The sequence below is a fragment of the Gossypium hirsutum genome, chromosome A08 (genome assembly GCF_007990345.1).
Source record: "Gossypium hirsutum isolate 1008001.06 chromosome A08, Gossypium_hirsutum_v2.1, whole genome shotgun sequence".
In the NCBI taxonomy this organism is placed as follows: Eukaryota; Viridiplantae; Streptophyta; class Magnoliopsida; order Malvales; family Malvaceae; genus Gossypium; species Gossypium hirsutum.
The window spans coordinates 9,660,673-9,681,762 of NC_053431.1; the positions used below are offsets into that span (position 1 = coordinate 9,660,673).

General features: G+C 35.0%; 1 non-coding gene across 1 annotated transcript; it reads left to right on the forward strand.

Moving 5' to 3' along the window:
• Positions 1-19,650: 19,650 nt before the first annotated feature.
• On the forward strand, positions 19,651-19,757 carry LOC121205740 (small nucleolar RNA R71). Its single transcript, XR_005900815.1, has one exon. It is a non-coding gene; the product is annotated as a small nucleolar RNA R71 (small nucleolar RNA).
• Positions 19,758-21,090: the final 1,333 nt, after the last annotated feature.

Consider the following 21,090-nt stretch of genomic DNA (forward strand, 5'->3'; position numbering starts at 1 on the left):
ACTCGATGATCCCACTACAACAATTAAATATAGGAAATTAATGTGACATGAAATAATTAAATTATACACAAATTTGATACATAAAAGCATAAAATTGCATACTTTATTAAATCATGCCTATTATCGTAAAATGAACAAAATTCACCTAATTAACTATCAAATATTCGGGATTAACATACTTTTTAAGTAAAAAAGTGTCACAAACGACTATAAAAATTCTATATAATTTAGAGTTTACACATACCCACACTGATAATGTTGGTTGAATACAACAAGACTAACCACTACACTTACGTTGTTGAGAAGGAACATTTACTTTAGACAATTCATATAACAATAGAATTTACAATACATGGAGTAAGAAGGAACTCACCAGAAAGTCTAATATAATAATCTACTCAGCAGGTCCTTTACCCTTGTTGCTTGGACCTTCGTTAACTTCTTGAGCTAAAAGAGAGACAAACATGTCTATCAGATTATCAAACTATCGAAATTTGACATGCATGCATGAATCAATAACATGCAACCCAGAATCGGGAAATTTCCTTCCTCAAGAACAATTTTAACTTAGACATGCATTACTAAAAATAAGTAAATTTCTTCGATAATGGCCTAAGGGTTTACCAGAAATTACCAGTAATTTGTTGATAACAACAGTGTTGCTAAATGCTGGAACTCTTTGATATAGACTCTATCTTAGAATTTCTAAAGCTTTAGTGAAAATACAAGGAAGAAGAAGCAGAAACAAAAATGTGCAAACTAGCTAGTCTGTTGCCCTTATATAGTAGAGACAACAAGAAACAAAACTTAGTAGAAAGTTATAGGATCCCACGATAGCTCTAGAAATTCGAGAAGAATTAATTATCAAATCACCTACAATATCCTAGTTCAGTTCTAACTAGGTCTCAACTAAACTCTAACATCATTTACCACGCCATTTAACATATACTAACCACATAAACAAACTTATCGAGCTGCAAACTAACGAGTTCACCCAAACATTTGGGGTTGACGAATACCTTAATAGAGGAGTCTGCGAAACCCTAGAGTTAACTAAAACTTGGAGTTCACTGAATGGCGAATCCCACAAAAAACGCCAAACACACTGCCAAAAACAAATACTCTACTAACTTACTCGTTTTCTACTCTTAGCTAAACAACTATACGACAAATAATAACTTGATATATTATCCGCCGGGTAGGCTGTTACATTTTTCTTATTTCCCAAATAAAAAATTCAACAACGATTATCCTTTTATAATTTAATCCCTGTACTTTAATTAATTATTTTCTCAATTAAATTACTCAACCATTTATTAATATATTTTCATAATAGTTTTATAAATTCTTCTATTATAATCAAATGGACTCTGTTTACAAAATTTGATTCCAAAACCACACTTTTTGACAACGGTTAAAAATCGGGTTGCTACAATCAATATGTCATAATATAGGATGAAATCTCATTACAGTCCATTCCTTAGGTTATTTTAGATTACGAGTGTAATCTTAAATTTAAAAACCAATTTTCCCTTTATTATTATTATTTTAATTAATTTAGATTTTTTTTACTTAAATAAAGTTTAAAACTAATTAAAAACAAAAAAAATCTTAATAGTGAACCAATAGATGTTATACATTATAATTATAATTATTATATTTTATATAATAATTTATTTATTAATATATTGATTATGGTTATAATTATAATTATGGTTGGTGTTGCAATTACTTTTCATAAATTATTATAATTATGATTAAAATTTATTTCAACATCATATATTTACTTATATTAATATATAAATAATAATAATTGTAATAAATTTTTTTATAATTTTATGAAAATTGAGACTAAAAAATATTAAAGGAACTAATATTATTAAAAAAAATTATAACATTGACAATGGAGTAAAATGTGTTTGTTTCTAAGTAATTTTAGATTTTGTCAACTAAATTTTTGAATTTTTAATTCCAGCCAAAAGAACTAAATAAAGTAAGTTCACATTCCACTCATAATCTTATAATCTATAATCTTATTACGAAACATAATATAAGATTCAGCAAACTAAACATATACCTGATGTTACATTAAGCGATAGATTTGTCTATTGAGGCTACACTTTTTGGAAACATTGCCAACTCATTCCAGAATCATTTATCTTTTGCTAATTAAGAAAGCAATTCCAATTCTTTTTGTTTTTTACTTGAAAAAGAAAAAGGAAAAAGAAGATTAAGAGGAAGAAGATAAAAAGTTGAACAGATTACTATTACTAATAGTTAGACCATAAAGTCATTCCTAACTTACAACCTTCAAGAATTCATGGTACAGTGGCAGAGTGAAAAATTTTTTTGGGCGGAATTAAATTATATATTTTCACGATAGTAAAAATATAATTTTATTATTTTAATTGACTATATTTTTATAATTTTTAAAAAATTAAATTAAATTTTTATTATTTTAGGGAGACAAAATGTAATATTATCATTATTAATTTAAAATTTTATAAATTATAAAGAGTTTAAATGAAAATTTTTTCATTTTAAGGATCCTTTCTACCCTTGGCTCCACCTGTATATGGTACCAACTCAACTAATTCTCAATCACATATAATCAATAAAAAAACTTAATTTGATTAAGTTCATAAGCCACAGCTTTAGCATCGGAATTTTCCCCATTAATAAGCTTAATTGCTTTTTTTATTTTGCTTAATCTTAAACCAAATCCCAATTAGCTTCTCCAGGTTGTCTCCACCTGTCATTAACTTTATTTCTTCTCTATAAACTTTAATCCATCCACACTCCAGTCAACATAAATTAAAATAATTATTAAAAACTTTAATGCCATACACACATATATTGATTGAAAGAATGCAATCGATTTATAATATAAAATATAAATTCACATGTAAAAAAAAAAAGTAAAATAGAAGTTGGAAATGATTTAATTATGATTTATAAATTTATTATTATAATATTTGAATTGATAAGTTAATATATTTTAATTTTATTTAATAATTTAAATAAAAAATATTATTTTATATTAATTATTATAATTAAAAATACAATATTTAAAATTTAATTAAATAGTAAATATTAATACAACATTAATCATGTTAATTATATTTAGATTTATTGCACTATTTTCATTGTTATTAAATATTTCGTATTTCTATACATATATATATATTTACTAAATTGTCAAATATATATATCATCAGTTGTTCTCATATTTGAATTCCAGATTAAATGTGAATTGTATGATTAGATAACAACAACATTTTTTTTTCGTTACTTCAATTGTAAGACTTGATAACAATGCAAAATTCTCTTTTTTTTCTTTTCTTTATATGTTGTCTGGATCTTTTAAGTCCGGTCATTCTTTGAAAACACTAGTGAATGATTGTTTAATCTTTATACCTGAAAATTGAGTGTTAATTGTTCGTTACATTCTTCTGAGAAAATCACCTTTCTAATTTAACTTGGACAGTAGACAGTAGCTATTACTGATGCTAATGTGTATTTATCCAATCCGCTTATTGCTCTTGCACGAGGATTCCGGGGACGTGATAGTATGGGTCTGTAGTTTTTTTTCCCTTTTATCTGTTGTACAAAAAAGAAAGTGTGTAGTTGACGAGAATGAGGATTCATGGCCTAACTGTTAAGCTAACCTAGATATTATTGATCCCTATTTTATGGTTTGGACTTTGAACTTTCTAATCAAGTTACTTTTTATATGTATATTGGGAATTATACTTTAAATATTAAATTAAATAAAACAAAAGAATTAATGTAGTAACTTCTGGAAAAAAGAAAAAAGAAAAAAGAAAAAAGAAAAAATGCTTTTGGCTTCTCTTTCTGAATCATCATCATCAAACATTTCCGTGGCTACTGACATAAAATGTTGGGAATCGAAATTGATGTTTGAACGTCTAGAGCAAGTCATAACTCACATGACACTTAACATCTTAAAAAACCCATTAATATATAATAAATGAAGCTTTGATAGGGACTTAATTCATGGTTAATTTTGGAAATATTCTCATCAAATTATATCTAACCATGGTCCCATTCATGACTATAGGCTGCTTTTGAGACATTAAATTCTTTCAAAAAAAGGTCTCGGCAAGGACGAAGGAACGTCCGAGGTAATGCCGGAGCGAATAATGGAGCGATTAACAGAGCGAAATCTCGCAAGGAGTTGAGAAGCTCTCGATTTAAGGTGTCAAAGAAGGTGGGAGAGACGAGCGATAATCACGCTGTCTCTGTTGGAGGTTTTCTATCGGTAAGGGGGCTGAAATATACCCTAGGAAAGTTGATGGTTTTAATACTGGGGTTGGGGATAAATCTTTGAAGGGTTTGGGTTCAATTTCTATTCCAGGCTTTAAGCCTAGTTCGGGTATTGGATCTTCTAAGAAGGTTGCTACGGTAGCCAAGGAAATGGATGACATGAGTCGTCCGATTGTTGGGCTTCCGGTAGAGCCTGCTACGCTGAATTCTTCGGGCCAGGCTGTTAATGGGAGGCCTAGAAAAGCTATGGAAAAAAGGCCTATGTTGGACAGTGTTATTACACAGAATATGAGTGAGGAATTAAATATTGGCAATTTTATTTCTAATTCTAATTCAAACGTTGGTGTTGCAGGATCGTTACATCATTTATCTTCTGGTGAGGACGTGGTCTTGGGCGATGTAGTTCGTCAAGGTTTATCCACTGAGGTTTGAGGGGATTTAAATGCTGGGAATTTTGACAATATTAAAGCTCATTTTAATCCTGCTTTCGAAGGTTCTGGGGGTACTCTTGTTCTCATTTCTGATGGTGTTTTGGATCTCGGGAAACATTCAGCAATAAGTTTCAAAGACTTATTTCACAAAAAAGAAAAAAATAGTTCGGTTAACCTTTCCCGTGGAAAATTAGGTGAAGGAATTTCTGTTTCCAAAGAGAGGCATAGAGGTAAAGATTTAATTGGGCGAAGTAGTCGAAAAGCTTCCAATACGTTGCGTGGTAGGAAGAGTCGTTTCAAAGCTTTCGGGAATTCCAGAGTACCATTACTCGAATCTATAGAAGAAATGGCTAAATTCATTTCAAATCCAAATATTGGCAATGATCTAATTTTTGGATCGGAAGGTATAGATTTGATCACGGATGGGGATACTGTCTCTCGACAGTAAATGATACGATTTCTAATTTTTGCTGTTTATTATGAATTTTACTATTTTTTTTGGAATTGTCAAGGTTGTGCCAATGATAATTTTCCTCATATTTTTCAGGAATATAATCAGGAACATAGTCCTGATATTATTAGTTTGCTTGAGACAAGAGTTAGTAGGTCTAAAGTGCGGGTAATATTATTGCAAAATTGGGGTTCCTTAATTCTCATCACGTTGAAGTGATTGGTTTCTCGGGGGGCATTTGGATTGGCTGGAAGAATTCTGTTTGTCTTGAGATAATTTATAATCATTCTTAGTTTATTATGGCTCAGGTTCGATCTACGTCTTCCCTAATTTCAGTCTTTATCTCGTTTGTATATGGGAGTCTGAATAAGCAGAAACGTAAGGATCTGTGGGATATTTTGAAATGTTCGATTTCTATGGGAAATTACCTGTGTGTCGTAATTGGTGATTTCAACGCTATTCTTTGTCCTCTGAGAAATCAGGTGGTATGTCTAAAGATAGGCATTTGGTGACTTCATAGATAAGGAGAGCTTCATGATTTAGGTTTCAGAGGCCCCCATTTACTTGGCACAGGGGTTTGCTTTTTAAGAGGCTTGATCGGGCTTTGGGAAATGAAGCTTGGGTTCAGCTATTCCCAAATAGTTTGGTCACTCATCTCCCTAAAATTAAGTCAGACCATAAGCCTCTTCTCCTTTCTTTAAACTTGGAGGCTAATCTTCCTAAAGGCAGGCCTTTTCGTTATTTGGTTGGATGGGTTGAACACCCTGATTTTGGAAAATTTATAGGAGATAATTGGGGTTTCTCTGGTGATATGTCTGATACCTTAAGTATGTTCTCTTGTGATCTTAAGAATTGGAATAAGTCAGTTTATGGTCATATTACTTCTCGTAAAAAGGTTTCTTGTTAAGGAGCTCATTAAAATTCAGAAAATTATGGATTTCTCAGGTTCTAATCGTTTAGCTCAGGTGGAGTTAAAGATTCTGCAGGAGTTGGAGAATGTTCTTCGTCATGAAGAACTTCTTTAGAAACAGAAAGTCCGCTATGTTTGGCTTTATCTTGGAGATTATAATACTAAGTTCTTTCATGCTTATACGTTGCGTCAAAGGAAGAATAGCTGTATTACTATGATCAGCAATGATTGTGGGGACTGGTGATGGTCGTGAAACTAACTATAAATTCGACTAAGGCAAGCGCACGTATCGAATAGTAGTATAGTTCTGGTGAGACCGGAAATATCGTATCCACGAGGACTAAAAGTACTAGTAATTACTATCTTTTTATTATCTAGCCTAAGAATTAAAGTATGTTTTTAAACTGAAACTAATTATCTAATTAACTAAGATTATGACAAAGATGAAAGTTTGGAAAATACTTTAGGAAAAACCAATGGAGAAGACAATACCCAATGAAGAATCCACCTAGACTTCACTTATTACTTTTGAATTAGACAATTTATTCACTTAACTTAATCCATAGAAATCCCTAATTTATGTTAATATTTCTCTCGAGACTAAGAACAACTGACTCTAGGTTGATTAATTAAAACCTCTTTCTAATTAAAACCCCTATTGTTGCATTAACTTGATCTATGGATTCCCTTATTAGATTTGACTCTAATCCGGCAGATTTATGTCATCCTATCTCTAGGATTGCATTCAACTCCGCTTAATTATGAATGATCTACTCTTAAACAGGGACTTTTGCTCCATTGAATAAGCACATCAAAACCTGAATTAATACCCTGGAATATTAAAACAAGAATTTAGAACTCACAATTTAGAATAAGAATAAGTCTTTATCATACAATTCAAATAGTAATAAGATTCATCATAGATTTCATCTCCCTTAGGTATTTAGGGAGTTTAGTCCATACTAATGGAAAACATCTCAAAGTATGGAAAACAACAAAACATAAAGAAAACCCCAAAGAACTCTAGGAATTTGGATGCAAATCTTCAGTCTTGATGTAGATCCTTGCTTCCGAAATGATTTTGATGGCTGTCCTTAGGTATTTTCTGCTTCCAACTCTGTGTCTCTCCCTCCAATCCTCTTCTAGGGTCTTTATATAGACTTTTAAATGCCCAAATTATCCCAAAATAAGCCTTTTTCGAGTAGAACTAGACTTGGGCTCGACAGGGACACGGCCGTGTGCAATTCTGACTTGGATTAATGTCGACACGGCCAGGACACACGGGCTTGTGGTCTACCCGTGTGTCATACACGGGCGTGTGGATCACTCGTGTGGAAGTGCTTAGGCTGTGTGAAACACTGATTTAGGCCCAAATTTGTCCGTTTTTGGCCCGTTTCTCACTCTTTTGGTTATCCTAAGCTTTCCTAAGTATAAAACATGAATTTAAAGGATTAGGAGCATCGAATTCAATAAAACCAAGAAAAAATCATCCAAAAATAAGCCAAGTATGGGGCAAAAATATGTATATATTATGGTTTATCAAATATCCCCACACTTAAGCATTTGCTTGTCCTCAAGCAAAATCTTTGACTCACAATTAAAATAAATCATTCTCAACTGATAATTCTCATCAATAATGTTTGAAATAATCCATAAGAAATCATACATTAAAAGCTTAACTATAAGAACATCAAAGTTTCAAACAATGCAAATTGAGCATTTTAATCATAAAATCATAGGCATCCCTCCTTTATCTAAATAGTTATCTTTAATTCCAAAATGACAAGGGTTGACATCCTCTCTAAAGGTTCATTCAAATCACTCAAAGTGTTTAAGGTTTAACAATTAAGCACTCAAAAGTCAAACATGAAAATTTATTACCATAAGCTTGCATGAAAATCAAATCTCCACCACTATAAATGAGATGATACACAAATCAAAAGGTCTTTAGCAGGGTTGTAATGGGGCTTGAGTTAAAGGTGTTGGATAAAGGCTGAAAAATAGGGTTAAAATCAAGATTAATTTCAATAGATTACCCAACTAAGAAGAATGAAGTTAAATGCTGAATTACAAGAAAATGCTAGAATTCGAACTATCTAAAGCAAATGATGTGAGCTTTTTCTCAATATAACAACTTTAACTTATCCAAGCTTTTTAGAACAATAAGTAACTGAATGAATAAATATACTATTTTTTTTAAAGAATAAGAATATATAATGGAGAATACATCATAAGGATAAATTCAGCAACTAGAATGAACGAACATAATTAGATAACTAATCAAATTAAATCTCGACTAAAAAGGGAGTCAATAAAAGGGAGAAATTTTTAACGAATAAAAAAGGGTTAATTTATGGGTTACTATTAAGGGAAAAATAAAGAAATAATAATTAAGGCTCAAAGGGGTTTACTAGTGGTTAATTGTGTGGGTAGGCTTTTTATGGGGTAAACGGGTTAGAACCTAAGTGCCTTTATCATTTTCGTATATCAAATCAAAGGTGTGGTCTTGACATGCATAATCGATGCAAGTTTTAGAATAACAAATCAATGTTGACACACTCATAATCAATAAAATCAGTGAGTAAGAAAGATATATGCTCTAAAATGCTCAAAATCTCACGAAAATTATGGGTATTTGATGTCAATCCTGTAAATTTAAAACTTCAAGATGATACCTCAATTCAGGGAAACAACCTAACAATTTTAATTCTCAAAAGTCAACTTATCATGCTTGATCCTGTAGTGTCTTAAAGTTTAAACAATCAATACACAATTACTTATGATTTAATTCAAAACATATCAATAAAAGTCATAAATCAATTAGAATTCACTCTAATAATGATATGAGAAAATTTTCAAGGATTTTTCGATAATCACATAAATAATCTCCCCACACTTAAGATGTACATTGTCCCCAATGTACAAAGATAGATAATAGCAATATAAGTATAATATCAGAAGAGAAGGAGAGAAATGAAACTGCCCTGAATTTTTGGATGTAAACATTGAAAGAGCGGAAACGGGTTTAGAGGCATTTGAAAGTGATGTGTAGATAAAGGTGAATGTGATGGTAGAGGTTGGGTTCCACAATCGCAATGTCCACGAAAGAGGTTATCGTGGTGGTCGATGTCGTGGTGGCTATGGTCGTGGTCGAGCAGGACATGGCAGTCGTGGATGATTGTATGTGTATGCCTTAGTACTACCCATCGATTGAACCTTTTGAAACTGCGGTGCCATCGATAATATTTAAGGGATTTATATGTATATGGTTATTAAGGTTAGTAACTAGGTAAAATAAAACTCAAATTATACTAATGAAAGTCTTGTAAGTAATTGATAACAAAAGTGCAAAAGAAATGCCAAAATAAAAATAAAATAAAAAGAAAAGCAATTTAAAAATTAGATGGACTTAATAGTCCTCGTCGACAGCTGGATCGTGAGGTGGTGGTGCTAGAGGTGAGATGTGAAAATGTTGGCAGATTTGTTATAGTATCGCCTCGATGCTGTCAAATCGCTGAGTGTAATACTACTCAAAGCGATGAAGGTGGTCAGAAACTTCGGATATTGAAGCAGTCGCATGAACTGGTCGGTGGCTCGATGGTGGCTGTGATGGTGGGTCCTCTTGAATGCAGGGATATCGTCAAGAATATCCTCAGCATCATCCTCATCGGTAGCTCGTGCAAGTCGATACTGAGGAGGGTCGAACCCACGACGACGCTCAATCATCCACATATGGAGCATCCTTTGGATGCCCTGTGGGGACATCTAGCCAATTAGAGTAAGCGATGAAGACTGCGCCACTGTATTTAGGAGCCCGAAGTAGCGCGCTAGATTAGTAACATATGGGCCTAGGCTGATGACTCCCTTCCGGTGTCGCTCGGTTTGATGGCGAAAGACAAGGGCAATGAAGTAGGCGAGGTAAAAAATGTGCCCCTGCCTCATGCTCCACAGGAAGTATGCTTCGTGAGTGTTCACTATGCCAGTACTCTCTCGTCTCCCCGTTAAAGTGTGTGCCAAAAGAGCGTGGAGATATCACAGATATGGAGCTAGCGTTGATGCCTTTGAACGGCTGGGTTATAGATGCCTGTAGCCGACATCATGGCGTTCCAACATGATGAAGGCACATAGTGGATGTGGCGGTGGAGGTGAGGAAAGTTTTCGGCCTCTATGAACTCGTTCGTATATAGTCCCAAGGCGATGCCAAATTCTGGGACACTCAGCTGCCGTACTAGACCACCAAGGCGGAATTGGATTGTTCCTGGGTCGTCATGTTTCGCCATGACTGTTTTCATCTGAAATGTAGAGCATAGTTCCAAAGTGAGCTCTAGGTATGTCGGCTCGAAGATGTCAAAAAATTGGTCCCGTGGAGCGGTGGCTAAGAGGGCTCGAACCGAATTAGCTAGATGGACCTGCTCTAGTACGGTCCAATCAATGCAACAGCCCACACCTAGGGGTTGGGCCTGTAGGATCTGGAATAGTTCCTCTTGGAGTCCCGGTGGAAATTAGAGGAATAGGTGCCATATCTCGTTGGTAGGACCCGAGGAGAATGTTGCTCCTTTTCGCTTCTTCGAGGCGGGGTCAGAATTTTTCTTGCCTCTAGTGTTTGTCATAGTGTGCCTGCGAATAAAAGATTAGGTCATCAATAATAATTCCTACATCTGCAAGCAAAATCTGAGTAATCCAAAAACAATGACTTGCTCATAAGATAATATGGACACAAATTCAAGCATGCTAAAAAAAACATAGTGATATTGTATATGAATCAACGGGCCAAATGGTTATGACTAAATAAAAGATGGAAATAGTACTAAGGCTAAACAAGGCTAATGCTAAAAGAAAAATGAAGTTATAGTAGATGATACTAGAAATAGTGATTACTAAAAAAAAATTGTTAAGAATTATCCTAAATTGATAATAAGCATGATAGTATTATAAAGAGGAATAACTAAATAAACAGAGACTGAGACGCCACTAAAATATTGTAAAGAACTATTGATAAACATGTGGCCAGATCAGGCATGAATAAAGATCAATGAAAACCGAATGGTTAAGTAAATCTTTATCATCAGTAAAATTGGGGATAACTAAACATAAATAAGGATTAATAAGCATGCAAATTATTAACAGTGGAAAGAATAAACAAGTATAAGTTAAGAAATAGAATAAAAGAAGTAAAAGAAATAAAAGTAATGGGGGTGAAAGAGAAACAAACGACTGATGAACGATGGTGGTGCTTGACGGAGGAGGGGTGCAATGTCAGTGTGCGGCAGGGTTTGTACGGCCAAAGAAAAGGGAAAAGTAGAGGTGAGGAGAAAAGAAAAAGGAGGAGAAAAGAGAAATAAAAGTGGAGAGAAATGAAGAAAAGAAAAGAGAAAGAGAGGAGAAAGGGGAAAGAAAAGAAAAAAAAATGGAGAAGAAAAGGGTGGCTGGTTTGGGAAAGAAGGTGAATAGTGAATGAAATAAAAAAAATTAGGGTTAGGGGGGATTAAAAGAGGGGCCACGGTCGTGTAAGCCCCATTTGGGCCACACGACCATGGCCTATGCCTATGTGGTAGCCTTCAACGTGTTTTTCATGAAATCGTGGTTAGGTTCATACATGGGCTTTTCCACATGCTCATGTGTCTGGGCAGTATGGTGCGCACGGCCGAATCGCACAGCCGTGTGCACGTTCGTTCATTTCTCCCAAGCTCGTGTGGGATTCTCCATACTTGTGTTCATGGCTTAGGCTTATGAGTTGGTATTTCAAGTCAGTATCGCACATGGCCTACGGACACACCCGTGTATCCAGGCCGTGTGGCTCACACGGCTGTATTGTATGGTCATGTGGTGCTCTTTTTGTTTCTCCCACACCCGTGTTAGTCAATCAGTATTGCACACAGCCGAAAAGCACGACTGTGGCATAAGCCCATGCTCTATTCTGACTTCGTTGGATGTTTTGATCTTTGGGTAAGTTCGCGCACGGTCTCGAGCACGCTCGTGTTGAAGGCTGTGTGTCTCCCACAGCCACCTCAAATGGTCGTGTGGATGTATCGTAGGCCGTGTTTCTGCTGATATTTTTGGAAATTAAGGCACAGTTTTACCAAGGTTAGGGACGCGCCCGTGTCTCGCAACCGTGTGGCTTACTCGGCCGTGTCGCACGGCTGTGGCTATTTATCGCAACCCGTGTTCCATCCTATATTGGGAAAAATATTTGTCCTGTTTTAGCACGGCCATAGCCACGCCCATGTCTCCTGCCCGTGGGGGTCCCACAACCTCAAGCACGACTGTGTGCAAGGCCGTGTGTACCAAGTATACCTACAATTAGGTTGTAAAACAAAAAGGAAAAAAAAGAACTATGTTATTTAGTGGGGTTAGTGCTCGGGTTACCTCCCGAGAAGCGCTTATTTAGTGTCTAAGCTCGACTCTACCTTGTGGGTATATTTAGGAAAGTTCGTGGAGCCGTAGCTCCTATCTATCGTCTTTACAATTCTCACTGTTATAAAGTTTGAGACAATGTCCATTTACCTTGAAAGTGTCTTGTGATGGGTGACTTACCTTTACTGTGCCATATGGAAAGATAGTTTGGACTACGAAAGGACCTGACCATCTTGATTTAAGCTTCCCAGGAAATAGTTTGAGCCTCGAGTTATATAACAGGACAAGATTGCCAACTTCAAATTGCTTGCGTTGCTTTAAACGAGCGTCGTGGCGACGCTTCGTTGCTTCTTTGTATAGGCGTGAGTTCTCATATGCATTGGTTCACCACTCATCCAGCTGCATCAACCTGTTTTCACTTGCAAGTTTGAGATCGAAGTTTAGAAACTTTATAGCCCAGAATACCTTGTGTTCTAACTCAAACGGTAGATGACAACTTTTTTCATAAACAAGTCTGTAAGGGGATGTTCCTATGGGGGTTTTAAAAGTAGTTCTATAAGCCCATAATGCATCATCTACTTTCATCGCCCAATCCTTCCTATTTGATTCTACTGTCTTTTCTAGGATACATTTAAGCTCTCGATTTGGTACTTTGACTTGCCTACTAGTTTGAGGATGGTAAGGGGTAGCTGTTCTGTGGTGAACTCCGTATTTCTTAAGGGTCTTATCAAATTGGGCGTTACAAAAATGAGTACCCCTATCACTAATAATTGCTCTAGGTGTTCCAAATCGAAAGAAGAGTTTCTTAAGGAATCGTATTACCACTCGAGCATCATTAGTAGGTAGAGCTTGGGCTTTCACCCATTTGGACATATAATCAATGGCTACTAAGATACATTTATTCCCAAATGAACTAGGGAATGGACCCATGAAGTCGATACCCCAAATGTTAAATATTTCACATGAAAGCATATATGTTTGAGGCATTTCATCATGTTTGGAGATATTACCTGTCTGTTGGCATTTGTCACAGAAAGTAACATACTTGTTGGCGTCTTTGAATAGCGTGGGCTAATAAAAACCTAATTCAAGCATTTTATGTGAGGTCTTAGTTCTATTGTAACGTTCTCCAGTCAGTCCTGAGTGGCAATGTTCCAAGATCTTAAATGCTTCTAACCTTGTAACGCATCTCCTAATGACTTGATCTGCACATATACGAAAAAGAAAATGTTCTTCCCAAAAGTAGTTTTTCACATTAGTAAAGAATTGCTTCTTTTGCTGATGTGTCAACCCTTTCGGGATAATGTTAGTGGCTAAAAAATTCGCAATGTCTTCAAACCAAGGTACCTCAGAATCAGATATAACAAAAAATTGTTCTTTAGAGAACGAATCATTTATTTCAACTTCATCTAGCTATTTGGTATTTGAATTTTCAAGCCTGGAAAGATGATCAGCCGCGAGATTTTCAGCTCCTTTCTTATCCTAAATCTCCAAGTCAAATTCCTACAATAATAGAATCTATTGAATGAGTCGAGGTTTTGCATCAGTCTTAGTTAAAAGGTAGCGAAGAGCAGAATGGTCAGTATAAATGACAACTCTAGACAATATTAGATATGGCCTAAATTTATCGAATGCAAAAACCACAACTAGAAGCTCTTTCTCAGTGGTGGTGTAGTTTTCTAGTGCGGAGGTTAAAGTTTTGCTGGCATAATAGATCGGTTGAAAATGCTTGTCTCTTCGCTCTCTCAAAACTGCACGTACTGCAAAATCACTTACATCGCACATAGTTTGAAAGGTAAATTCCAATCAGGTGCGATTATAATTGGAGCATTAATCAATTTATCCTTTAAAATATTAAACGCTTTTAAACATCCCTGATCTAAATTAAAGGGCACATCTTTTTCTAGTAATTTAGTCAAAGGCTTAGTTATTTTAGAAAAGTCTTTAATAAATCTTCTATAAAACCCATCATGTCCTAAAAAGCTTCTAATAGCCTTAATCGAACTAAGGGGATGTAGTTTTTCAATGGTTTCAATTTTAGATTTATCAACCTCAATCCCTTTACTAGAAATTTTATGTCTTAAAACAATACCTTCTTGAACCATAAAGTGACATTTTTCCCAGTTAAGTATAAGGTTCGTTTCCTTACATCTTATTAGAACTCATTCTAAATTTTTAAGACAAAGATGAAAAGAGTTATCGAATACCGAGAAGTCATCCATAAATACCTCCATGATGTCTTCTACGAGTTCGCCAAAAATGACCATCATGCAGCGCTGAAAAGTAGCAGGAGCATTATATAATCCAAAAGGCATTCTACGATAAGCAAATGTACCATATGAACATGTAAATGTCGTATTTTCTTGATCTTCAGGAGCTATTGGGATTTGAAAATAACCAGAGAGTTCGTCTAAAAAGCAGTAGTACATGTGCCCTAATAATCTTTCCAACATTTGGTCAATGAATAGCAAGAGAAAGTGATCTTTTCTCGTGGCATCATTCAGTTTTCTATAGTCAATACAAACTTTCCGACCTGTGACTTTCGTTGTTGGGATTAATTTATTCTTCTTATTGGCTACAACAGTCATGCCTCCTTTCTTAGGAACAACTTGCACTGGACTTACCCAAGAATTGTCAGAAATAGGATAAATAATTCCAGCATCTAGGAGTTTAATTACATCAACTTTAACAACTTCTTTCATATTGGGGTTCAGTTGTCTTTGAGCTTGCACACATGGCTTATATTAATCTTTCATTAAAACTTTGTGGGTGCAAAAAGAAGGGCTGATCCCTTTAATGTTAGAAATTTTCCAAGCTATGGCCCTTTTATGCTCTTTTAATACTTGGAGTAATTCTTCTTTCTCCTTGGGTTGCAAGCTAGAAGCAATAATCACTGGTAATGTAGAATTATTTCCAAGGAATACATATTCCTAGTGATTTGGCAATTGTTTAAGTTCCAGTTTAGGAGGTTCCTCAATAGAGGGTTTTTGCTTAAGTTCATCGTTTGCCTTAATACCATCATATTCCACTTATATTGGGAAGGGCTTATTGGAATTTAGTTCAGCTTTTATCTTTTCTATCTCAGAATCATCATCATCTACCTTCTCTTCTTGAGCAAGACACAGTTCCAACGTGTCCTTATATACGATTTCCTAAAAAGAATCTTGAGTAGCATGATCAATAGAGTCAATAAAATAACATGAGTCATCCTATTCCCCAGAAAATCTTATGGCATCATAAATTTTAAAAATAATCTCTTCGTCACCTAATCTAAGCACAAGTTTACCATCACCCACATCAATAACAGCCCTAGCGGTGGCTAAAAATAGATGACCTAAGATTAAAGGCAGTTCAATATCTTCATCCATGTTAAGCACAACGAAATCAACAGGGAATATAAATTTATCTACTTTTACAAGTACGTCCTCTATAATACCCCAAGGATATTTAACAGATCTATCAGCTAGTTGGATACTTATCCTAGTGGGTTTAAGTTCCCCAAGACCAAGTTGTTTAAACATTTTATATAGCATCAAATTAATGCTAGAGCCTAAATCAGCTAGTGCCTTATTAACATTCAAACTATCAATCAAGTAGGGAATAGTAAAACTTCTTGGATCTTTCAGTTTGGTTGGCAGTTTATTTTGGAGAATGGCTAAGCACTCTCATTAAGTTCCACTGTAGATAAGTCTTCAAACTTCCTTTTATTTGTTAGAAGCTCCTTTAAAAATTTTGTATATGTAGGCATCTGCGATATAGCTTCAACAAAAGATAAGTTAATATACAATTGTTTAAAAAGTTCAAGAAATTTACCGAATTGTGCATCCATGCGGTCTTTCATCAACTTTGCTGGATATGGGATTGGTGGTTTGTATTCCTTTGGCATTGGATTGTCATTATTTTTGGGTTTTCCCTCCTCTCCTTCGATTCTGTCAGCTTCTTGTGGTGGCTTCTTTTCAGTCATCTTTGAGCTTGCACACATGACTTATATTCATCTTCCATTAAAATTTTGTGGGTGCAAAAAGAAGGGCTGATCCCTTTAATGTCAGAAATTTTCCAAGCTATGGTCCTTTTATGCTCTATTAATACTTGGACTAATTCTTCTTTCTCTTTGAGTTGCCAGTTAGAAGCAATAATCACTAGTAATGTAGAATTATTTCCATGAAATGCGTATTCCAAGTGATTTGGCAATTGTTTAAGTTCCAGTTTAGGAGGTCTTCAATAGAGGGTTTTTGCTTAAGTTCATCGTTTGCCTTAATACCATCATATTTCGCTTATCTTGGGAAGGGCTTATTGGAATTTAGTTCAGCTTTTATCTTTCCTATCTCAGAATCATCATCGTCTACATTCTCTCCTTGAGCAAGACATAGTTCTAACGTTTCCTTATATACGATTTCCTAAAAAGAATCTTGAGTAGCATGATCAATAGAGTCAATAAATTAACATGAGTCATCCTATTCCTTAGAAAATCTTATGGCATCATAAATTTTAAAAATAATCTCTTCGTCACCTACTCTAAGCATAAGTTTACCATCACCCACATCAATAACAGTCCTAGTGGTGGCTAAAAATGGACGACCTAAGATTAAAGGCACTTAAATATCTTCATCCACGTCAAGCACAACGAAATCAATAGAGAATATAAATTTATCTACTTTTACAAGTACGTCCTCTATAATACCCCTAGGATATTTAACAGATCTATCAGCTAGTTGAATACATATCCTAGTGGGTTTAGGTTCCCCAAGACCAAGTTGTTTAAACATTTTATATGGCATCAAATTAATGCTAGAGCCTAAATCAGCTAGTGCCTTATTAACATTCAAACTATCAATTAAGTAGGGAATAGTAAAACTTCCTGGATCTTTCAGTTTGGTTGGCAGTTTATTTTGGAGAATGGCCAAGCACTCCTCGTTAAGTTCCATTGTAGATAAGTCTTCAAACTTCATTTTATTCGTTAGAAGCTCCTTTAAAAATTTTGCATATGTAGGCATCTATGATATAGCTTCAACAAAAGGTAAGTTAATATACAGTTGTTTAAAAAGTTCAAGAAATTTACCGAATTGTGCATCTATGCGGTCTTTCTTCAACTTTGCTGGATATGAGATTGGTGGTTTGAATTCCTTTAGCATTGGATTGTCATTTTTTCGGGTTTTTCCTCCTCTCCTTCGGTTCTGTCAGCTTCTTGTGGTGGCTTCTTTTCAGTCATCTTTGAGCTTGCATACATGGCTTATATTCATCTTCCATTAAAACTTTGTGGGTGCAAAAAGAAGGGCCGATTCCTTTAATGTCAGAAATTTTCCAAGCTATGGCCCTTTTATGCTCTCTTAATACTTGGAGTAATTCTTCTTTCTCATTGGGTTGCAAGTTAGAAGCAATAATCACTGGTAATGTAGAATTATTTCCAAGGAATACGTATTCCAAGTGATTTGGCAATTGTTTAAGTTCCAGTTTAGGAGGTTCTTCAATAGAGGGTTTTTGCTTAAGTTCATCGTTTACCTTAATACCATCATATTCCACTTATATTGGGAAGGACTTATTGGAATTTAGTTCAGCTTTTACCTTTTCTATCTTAGAATCATCATCATCTACCTCCTCTCCTTGAGTAAGACACAGTTTCGACGTGTCCTTATATACGATTTCCTAAAAAGAATCTTGAGTAGCATGATCAATAGAGTCAATAAAATAACATGAGTCATCCTGTTCCCTAGAAATTCTCATGGCATCATAAATTTTAAAAATAATCTCTTCTTCACCTACTCTAAGCACAAGTTTACCATTACCCACATCAATAACAGCCCTAGCGGTGGCTAAAAATAGACGACTTAATATTAAAGGCAGTTCAATATCTTCATCCATGTCAAGCACAACGAAATAACAGGGAATATAAATTTATCTACTTTTACAAGTACGTCCTCTATAATACCCCAAGGATATTTAACAGATCTATCAGCTAGTTGAATACTTAACCCAGTGGGTTTAGGTTCCCCAAGACCAAGTTGTTTAAACATTTTATATGGTATCAAATTAATGCTAGAGCCTAAATCAGCTAGTGCCTTATTAACATTCAAACTATCAATTAAGTAGGGAATAGTAAAACTTCCTGGATCTTTCAGTTTGGTTGGCAGTTTATTCTGGAGAATGGCCAAGCACTCCTCGTTAAGTTCCACTGTAGATAGTTCTTCAAACTTCATTTTATTCGTTAGAAGCTCCTTTAAAAATTTTACATATGTAGGCATCTGCGATATAGCTTCAACAAAAGGTAAGTTAATATACAGTTGTTTAAAAAGTTCAAGAAATTTACCGAATTGTGCATCCATGCGGTCTTTCTTCAACTTTGCTGGATATGGGATTAGTGGTTTGTATTCCTTTGACATTGGATTTTCATTGTTTTCGGGTTTTCCCTCCTCTCTTTCGGTTCTGTCAGCTTCTTGTGGTGGCTTCTTTTCAGCTTCAACTAACACTTTCCTACTCCTTAGTGTAACTGCTTTCACATGTTCTTTTGGATTGGGTTCGGTGTTACTAGGTAGACTTCCTGGTGGTCTCTCTGAAATTATTTTAGCCAACTGTCCAAATTGATTCTTGAGCCCTTGGATCGATGCTTGCTGATTTTTAAGTGTAGTTTCAGTGTTCTAAAAACGGGTTTCTGCTACTGAAATAAATTTTGTCATCATCTCCTCCAGGTTCGACTTTTTCTCTTACTGGTAAGGTTGTTGTTGAAAGCTTGGAGGGGTGGTCTCTGATTCCCTTGGCCTCCCCATGAGAAATTTGGGTGGCTCCTCCAACCTGCATTGTAAGTATTACTATAAAGATTATTTTGAGGCCGAGGATTATTACTCATAAAATTCATTTGTTTTTTCTCCATGTTGTGGCCATAGGGTGGGTATTTTGAATTGCTCGTTCCACCTCCACTTGCATCGCACTGTATTACTGGTTGAATCTATGAAGAACCAAGTAAACAATCAATTTTTCTATTCAAAAGTTCTACCTGATTAGAGAGCATAGTAACTGAATCGACGTTAAACACGCTGGCTGCTATAGTCGACTTTGTCCTCATGACTTGCCACTGATAATTATTCAATGACATATCTTCTATAAATTCATAGGCCTCTTCAGGTGTCTTATTATTAATAGTCCCACCAGCAGCTGTGTCAATCATCTGTCTAGTCGAAGGATTCAGGCCGTTATGAAAAGTTTGAACCTGTAGCCAAAGTGGTAGCCAATGGTGAGAGCATCTTATCAATAGATCCTTGTATCTCTCCCATGCATCATAGAGTGTTTCTAAATCCATCTGCACAAAAGAAGAAATATCATTCCTTAGTTTAGCTATTCTAGCCGGCGGGAAATATTTAAGCAAAAACTTTTCGGTCATTTGTTCCTAAGTGGTGATTGATCCTCATGGTAACGAGTTCAACCACTGTTTAGCCTTATTCCTCAATGAAAAGGGAAATAACTGAAGGCGAATGGCATCGTTAGAAACGCCATTGATCTTAAATGTGTTGCAGAATTCCAGAAAATTCGCCAAATGAGTGTTTGGATCCTCGTCTTGCAAACCATCAAACTGAACAAACTATTGTATCATTTGAATCGTGTTAGGTTTTAGTTCAAAATTATTTACAGCAATAGCAGGTCTAACTATACTCGATTTAGCTCCTGTTAAACTAGGTTTAGCATAATCATACATAGTACGAGGAGCAGGATCCTGATTTGCTGGGTTCGCAACAGCCACAGGAGGTAGCAGATTATTATGATTATCAGCCATCTCCTCGGTTGTAGGTTGAATATGGTCCTCTTGCCCTTCCTCTATGTACCGTAGGCTTCGCCTTATCTCTCTTCGGTTTCTGCGAGTTGTGCTTTCGATTTCACTATCAAAAAATAAAGGTCCTGACGGGTTTCTTCTAGTCATAAACTATAAAAACTTGCCAGAAGTAAATTAAAGAAAATTTAGTAATTTAAGAAAAAATAAAATAAAATTGCAATAAAAAATAAAAAATCGCTAAAGTAATAAAAATTAAGCGTTCCTAATATCTTAGTCCCCGGTAACAGCGCCAAAAACTTGATGGTCGTGAAACTAACTATAAATTCGACTAAGACAAGTGCACCTATCGAATAGTAGTATAGTTCTGGTGAGACCGAAAATATCGTATCCACGATGACTAAAAGTACTAGTAATTACTATCTTTTTATTATCTAGCCTAAGAATTAAAGTGTGTTTTTAAACTAAAACTAATTATCTAATTAACTAAGATTGTGACAAAGATGAAAGTTTGGAAAATACTTTAGGAAAAACCGATGGAAAAGATAATACCCAAGGAAGAATCCACCTAGACTTCACTTATTACTTTTGAATTAGTCAATTTATTCACTTAACTTAATCTGTAGAAATCCCTAATTTATGTTAATATCTCTCTCGAGACTAAGAACAATTGACTCTAGGTTGATTAATTGAAATCTCTCTCAAATTAAAACCCCTATTGTCGCATTAACTTGATCTATGGATTCTCTTATTAGATTTGACTCTAATCCGGCAGATTTATGTCGTCCTATCTCTAGGATTGCATTCAACTCCGCTTAATTATGAATGATCTACTCTTAAATAGAGACTTTTGCTCCACTAAATAAGTACATCAAAACCTAAATTAATACCCTGGAATATT